The sequence below is a fragment of the Heterodontus francisci genome, unplaced genomic scaffold (genome assembly GCF_036365525.1).
Source record: "Heterodontus francisci isolate sHetFra1 unplaced genomic scaffold, sHetFra1.hap1 HAP1_SCAFFOLD_917, whole genome shotgun sequence".
Taxonomy (NCBI): Eukaryota; Metazoa; Chordata; class Chondrichthyes; order Heterodontiformes; family Heterodontidae; genus Heterodontus; species Heterodontus francisci.
Window position 1 is genome coordinate 119,475 of NW_027141433.1, and position 7,976 is coordinate 127,450.

Below are 7,976 nucleotides of genomic sequence, written 5' to 3' on the forward strand. Positions count from 1 at the left end.
GGAACTGTACACAGTAACTGCAAGTGTGGATATGGAGACAGGAAGTGTGCACAGCAACTGCAAGTGTGGGATTTGGAGATTGGAACTGTGCACAGTAACTGCAAGTGTGGGAGATGGAGACGGGAACTGTGCACAGTAACTGCAAGTGTGGATATGGAGACGGGAACTGTGCACAGTAACTAAAAGTGTGGGATATGGAGATGGGAACTGTGCACAGTAACTGCAAGTGTGGATATGGAGACAGGAAATGTGCACAGGAACTGCAAGTGTGGGATATGGAGATTGGAACTGTGCACAGTAACTGCAAGTGTGGGATATGGAGACGGGAATTGTGCACAGTAACTGCAGCTTGGGATATGGAAATTGGAACTGTGCACAGTAACTGCAAGTGTGGGATATGGAGACGGGAACTGTGCACAGTAACTGCAGCATGGGATATGGAAATTGGAACTGTGCACAGTAACTGCAAGTGTGGGATATGGAGACAGGAAATGTGCACAGTAACTGCAAGTGTGGGATATGGAGACAGGAACTGTGCACAGAAACTGCAAGTGTGGGATATGGAGATTGGAACTGTACACAGTAACTGCAAGTGTGGGATATGGAGACAGGAACTGTGCACAGCAACTGCAAGTGTGAGATATGGAGAAAGGAACTGTGCACAGTAACTGCAAGTGTGGGATATGGAGACAGGAACTGTGCACAGTAACAGCCAGTGTGGAATATGGAGATTGGAATTGTGCACAGTAACTGCAAGTGTGCACATGGAGACAGGAACTGTGCACAGTAACTGCAAGTGTGGGATATGGAGATGGGAACTGTGCACAGTAACTGCAAGTGTGGGATATGGAGAGAGGAACTGTGCACAGTAACTGCAAGTGTGGGATATGGAGACGGGAACTGTGCACAGTAACTGCAAGTGTGGGATATGGAGACGGGAACTGTGCACAGTAACTGCAAGTGTGGGATATGGAGACAGGAAATGTGCACAGTAACTGCAAGTGTGGGATATGGAGACAGGAACTGTGCACTGTAACTGAAAGTGTGGGATATGGAGACGGGAACTGTGCACAGTAACTGCAAGTGTGGATATGGAGACAGGAACTGTGCACAGTAACTGCAAGTGTGGGATATGGAGACAGGAACTGTGCACAGTAACTGCAAGTGTGGATATGGAGACGGGAACTGTGCACAGTAACTGCAAGTGTGGATATGGAGACAGGAAAGGTGCACAGGAACTGCAAGTGTGGGGTATGGAGATTGGAACTGTGCACAGTAACTGCAAGTGTGGGATATGGAGATTGGAACTGTGCACAGTAACTGCAAGTGTGGAATATGGAGATTGGAATTGTGCACAGTAACTGCAAGTGTGCACATGGAGACAGGAACTGTGCACAGTAACTGCAAGTGTGGGATATGGAGATGGGAACTGTGCACAGTAACTGCCAGTGTGGGATATGGAGACAGGAACTGTGCACAGTAACTGCAAGTGTGGGATATGGAGAGAGGAACTGTGCACAGTAACTGCAAGTGTGGGATATGGAGACGGGAACTGTGCACAGTAACTGCAAGTGTGGGATATGTAGACGGGAACTGTGCACAGTAACTGCAAGTGTGGGATATGGAGACAGGAAATGTGCACAGTAACTGCAAGTGTGGGATATGGAGACAGCAACTGTGCACAGTAACTGAAAGTGTGGGATATGGAGACGGGAACTGTGCACAGTAACTGCAAGTGTGGATATGGAGACAGGAACTGTGCACAGTAACTGCAAGTGTGGGATATGCAGACAGGAACTGTGCAGAGTAACTGCAAGTGTGGATATGGAGACAGGAACTGTGCACAGTAACTGCAAGTGTGGGATACGGAGACGGAACTGTGCACAGTAACTGCAAGTGTGGGACATGGAGATTGGAACTGTGCACAGTAACTGCAAGTGTGGGATATGGAGACGGGAACTGTGCACAGTAACTACAAGTGTGGGATATGGAGACAGGAACTGTGCACAGTAACTGCAAGTGTGGATATGGAGACAGGATCTGTGCACAGTAACTGCAAGAGTGGGATATGGAGACTGGAACTGTGCACAGTAACGGCAAGTGTGGGATATGGAGACGGGAACGGAGCACAGTAACTTCAAGTGTGGGATATGGAGATTGGAACTGTACACAGTAACTGCAAGTGTGGATATGGAGACAGGAAGTGTGCACAGCAACTGCAAGTGTGGGATTTGGAGATTGGAACTGTGCACAGTAACTGCAAGTGTGGGAGATGGAGACGGGAACTGTGCACAGTAACTGCAAGTGTGGATATGGAGACGGGAACTGTGCACAGTAACTGCAAGTGTGGGATATGGAGATGGGAACTGTGCACAGTAACTGCAAGTGTGGATATGGAGACAGGAAATGTGCACAGGAACTGCAAGTGTGGGATATGGAGATTGGAACTGTGCACAGTAACTGCAAGTGTGGGATATGGAGACGGGAATTGTGCACAGTAACTGCAGCTTGGGATATGGAAATTGGAACTGTGCACAGTAACTGCAAGTGTGGGATATGGAGACGGGAACTGTGCACAGTAACTGCAGCATGGGATATGGAAATTGGAACTGTGCACAGTAACTGCAAGTGTGGGATATGGAGACAGGAAATGTGCACAGTAACTGCAAGTGTGGGATATGGAGACAGGAACTGTGCACAGAAACTGCAAGTGTGGGATATGGAGATTGGAACTGTACACAGTAACTGCAAGTGTGGGATATGGAGACAGGAAATGTGCACAGTAGCTGCAAGTGTGGGATATGGAGACAGGAAATGTGCACAGTAGCTGCAAGTGTGGGATATGGAGACAGGAACAGTGCACAGAAACTGCAAGTGTGGGATATGGAGATTGGAACTGTGCACAGTAACTGCAAGTGTGGGATATGGAGACAGGAAATGTGCACAGGAACTGCAAGTGTGGGATATGGAGACGGGAAATGTGCACAGTAGCTGCAAGTGTGGATATGGAGACAGGAACTGTGCACAGGAACTGCAAGTGTGGGATATGGCGATTGGAACAGTGCACATTAACTGCAAGTGTGGATATGGAGACGGGAACTGTGCACAGTAACTGCAAGTGTGGATATGGAGATTGGAACTGTGCACAGTAACTCCAAGTGTGGGATACGGAGATGGGAACCATGCACATAAACTACTGGAATATGGAGTGAGGTGCTGTGCAGAGGAACTCCATGTGTGAAATATGGAGATTGGAACTGTGCACACTAACTGCAAATGTGAGATATGGAGACGGGAACTGTGCACAGTAACAGCAAGTGAGAGATATGGAGACAGGAACTGTGCACAGTAACTGCAAGTGTGGGATATGGAGACTGGAATGGAACTGTGCACAGTAACTGCAAGTGTGGGATATGGAGTCAGGTACTGTGCACAGTAACTGCAACTGTGAGATATGGAGACTAGAACTGTGCACAGTAACTGCAAGTGTGGGATATGGAGATGGGAACTGTGCACAGGAGCACCAGGTGTGGGATACGGAGACAGGAACCATGCACATAAACTCCTGGAATATGGTGCTCGGTGCTGTGCAGAGGAACTCCATGTGTGGGATATGGAGACAAGAACTAGGCACAGTAACTGCAAGTGTGAGATATGGAGACGGCAACTGTGCACAGTAACTGCAAGTGTGGGAAAAAGAGACAGGAACTGTGCACAGCAACTGCAAGTGTGAGATATGGAGACAGGAACTGTGCACAGTAACTGCAAGTGTGGGATATGGAGACAGGAACTGTGCACAGTAACAGCCAGTGTGGAATATGGAGATTGGAATTGTGCACAGTAACTGCAAGTGTGCACATGGAGACAGGAACTGTGCACAGTAACTGCAAGTGTGGGATATGGAGATGGGAACTGTGCACAGTAACTGCAAGTGTGGGATATGGAGAGAGGAACTGTGCACAGTAACTGCAAGTGTGGGATATGGAGACAGGAACTGTGCACTGTAACTGAAAGTGTGGGATATGGAGACGGGAACTGTGCACAGTAACTGCAAGTGTGGATATGGAGACAGGAACTGTGCACAGTAACTGCAAGTGTGGGATATGGAGACAGGAACTGTGCACAGTAACTGCAAGTGTGGATATGGAGACCGGAACTGTGCACAGTAACTGCAAGTGTGGGATATGGAGACGGGAACTGTGCACAGTAACTGCAAGTGTGGATTATGGAGACAGGAAATGTGCACAGGAACTGCAAGTGTGGGGTATGGAGATTGGAACTGTGCACAGTAACTGAAAGTGTGGGATATGGAGACGGGAACTGTGCACAGTAACTGCAAGTGTGGATATGGAGACAGGAACTGTGCACAGTAACTGCGCACAGTAACTGCAAGTGTGGGATATGGAGACAGGAACTGTGCACAGTAACTGCAAGTGTGGGATATGGAGACGGGAACTGTGCACAGTAACTGCAAGTGTGGATATGGAGACAGGAACTGTGCACAGTAACTGCAAGTGTGGGATATGGAGACAGGAACTGTGCACAGTAACTGCAAGTGTGGATATGGAGACCGGAACTGTGCACAGTAACTGCAAGTGTGGGATATGGAGACGGGAACTGTGCACAGTAACTGCAAGTGTGGATTATGGAGACAGGAAATGTGCACAGGAACTGCAAGTGTGGGGTATGGAGATTGGAACTGTGCACTGTAACTGAAAGTGTGGGATATGGAGACGGGAACTGTGCACAGTAACTGCAAGTGTGGATATGGAGACAGGAACTGTGCACAGTAACTGCAAGTGTGGGATATGGAGACAGGAACTGTGCACAGTAACTGCAAGTGTGGATATGGAGACCGGAACTGTGCACAGTAACTGCAAGTGTGGGATATGGAGACGGGAACTGTGCACAGTAACTGCAAGTGTGGATTATGGAGACAGGAAATGTGCACAGGAACTGCAAGTGTGGGGTATGGAGATTGGAACTGTGCACAGTAACTGCAAGTGTGGGATATGGAGATTGGAACTGTGCACAGTAACTGCAAGTGTGGGAGATGGAGACGGGAACTGTGCACAGTAACTGCAAGTGTGGATATGGAGACGGGAACTGTGCACAGTAACTGCAAGTGTGGGATATGGAGACGGGAACTGTGCACAGTAACTGCAAGTGTGGATATGGAGACAGGAAATGTGCACAGGAACTGCAAGTGTGGGACATGGAGATTGGAACTGTGCACAGTAACTGCAAGTGTGGGATATGGAGATTGGAAATGTGCACAGTAACTGCAAGTGTGGGATATGGAGACAGGAACAGTGCACAGAAACTGCAAGTGTGGGATATGGAGATTGGATCTGGACACAGTAACTGCAAGTGTGGAATATGGAGACAGGAAATGTGCACAGTAGCTGCAAGTGTGGGATATGGAGACAGGAACTGTGCACAGAAACTGCAAGTGTGGGATATGGAGATTGGAACTGTACACAGTAACTGCAAGTGTGGGATATGGAGACAGGAAATGTGCACAGTAACAGCAAGTGTGGATATGGAGACAGGAACTGTGCACAGGAACTGCAAGTGTGGGATATGGAGACGGGAATTGTGCACAGGTACTGCAAGTGTGGGATATGGAGACAGGAACTGTGCACAGTAACTGCAAGTGTGGGATATGGAGATGGAACTGTGCACAGTAACTGCAAGTGTGGGATATGGAGACGGGAACTGTGCACAGTAACTGCAAGTGTGGGATATGGAGATTGGAACTGTGCACAGTAACTGCAAGTGTGGGATATTGAGATTGGAACTGTGCAGAGTAACTGCAGCTTGGGATATGGAAATTGGAATTGTGCACAGTAACTGCAAGTGTGGATATGGAGACAGGAACTGTGCACAGTAACTGCAAGTGTGGGATATGGAGACGGAACTGTGCACAGTAACTGCAAGTGTGGATATTGAGACAGGAAATGTGCACAGGAACTGCAAGTGTGGGATATGGAGATTGGAACTGTGCACAGTAACTGCAAGTGTGGGATATGGAGACGGGAATTGTGCACAGTAACTGCAGCATGGGATATGGAAATTGGAACTGTGCACAGTAACTGCAAGTGTGGGATATGGAGACAGGAAATGTGCACAGTAACTGCAAGTGTGGGATATGGAGACAGGAACTGTGCACAGAAACTGCAAGTGTGGGATATGGAGATTGGAACTGTACACAGTAACTGCAAGTGTGGGATATGGAGACAGGAAATGTGCACAGTAGCTGCAAGTGTGGGATATGGAGACAGGAAATGTGCACAGTAGCTGCAAGTGTGGGATATGGAGACAGGAACAGTGCACAGAAACTGCAAGTGTGAGATATGGAGATTGGAACTGTACACAGTAACTGCAAGTGTGGGATATGGAGACAGGAAATGTGCACAGGAACTGCAAGTGTGGGATATGGAGACGGGAAATGTGCACAGTAGCTGCAAGTGTGGATATGGAGACAGGAACTGTGCACAGGAACTGCAAGTGTGGGATATGGAGATTGGAACTGTGCACAGTAACTGCAAGTGTGGATATGGAGACGGGAACTGTGCACAGTAACTGCAAGTGTGGGATATGGAGATTGGAACTGTGCACAGTAACTGCAAGTGTGGGATATGGAGACAGTAACTGTGCACAGTAACTGCAAGTGTGGGATATGGAGACGGAGGCTGTGCACAGTAACTGCATCTTGGGATATGGAGATTGGAACTGTGCACAGTAGCTGCAAGTGTGGGATAGGGAGACGGGAACTGTGCACAGTAACTGCAACTGTGGGAGATGGAGATTGGAACTCTGCACAGTAACTCCAAGTGTGGGATACGGAGATGGGAACCATGCACATAAACTACTGGAATATGGAGCGAGGTGCTGTGCAGAGGAACTCCATGTGTGAAATATGGAGATTGGAACTGTGCACACTAACTGCAAATGTGGGATATGGAGACGGGAACTGTGCACAGTAACTGCAAGTGAGAGATATGGAGACAGGAACTGTGCACAGTAACTGCAAGTGTGGGATATGGAGACTGGAATGGAACTGTGCACAGTAACTGCAAGTGTGGGATATGGAGACTGGAACTGTGCACAGTAACTGCAACTGTGAGATATGGAGACTAGAACTGTGCACAGTAACTGCAAGTGTGGGATATGGAGATGGGAACTGTGCACAGGAGCACCAGGTGTGGGATACGGAGACAGGAACCATGCACATAAACTCCTGGAATATTATGCTCGGTGCTGTGCAGAGGAACTCCATGTGTGGGATATGGAGACAAGAACTAGGCACAGTAACTGCAAGTGTGAGATATGGAGACGGCAACTGTGCACAGTAACTGCAAGTGTGGGAAAAAGAGACAGGAACTGTGCACAGCAACTGCAAGTGTGAGATATGGAGACAGGAACTGTGCACAGTAACTGCAAGTGTGGGATATGGAGACAGGAACTGTGCACAGTAACAGCCAGTGTGGAATATGGAGATTGGAATTGTGCACAGTAACTGCAAGTGTGCACATGGAGACAGGAACTGTGCACAGTAACTGCAAGTGTGGGATATGGAGATGGGAACTGTGCACAGTAACTGCAAGTGTGGGATATGGAGAGAGGAACTGTGCACAGTAACTGCAAGTGTGGGATATGGAGACGGGAACTGTGCACAGTAACTGCAAGTGTGGGATATGGAGACGGGAACTGTGCACAGTAACTGCAAGTGTGGGATATGGAGACAGGAAATGTGCACAGTAACTGCAAGTGTGGGATATGGAGACAGGAACTGTGCACTGTAACTGTAAGTGTGGGATATGGAGACGGGAACTGTGCACAGTAACTGCAAGTGTGGATATGGAGACAGGAACTGTGCACAGTAACTGCAAGTGTGGGATATGGAGACAGCAACTGTGCACAGTAACTGCAAGTGGGGATATGGAGACGGGAACTGTGCACAGTAACTGCAA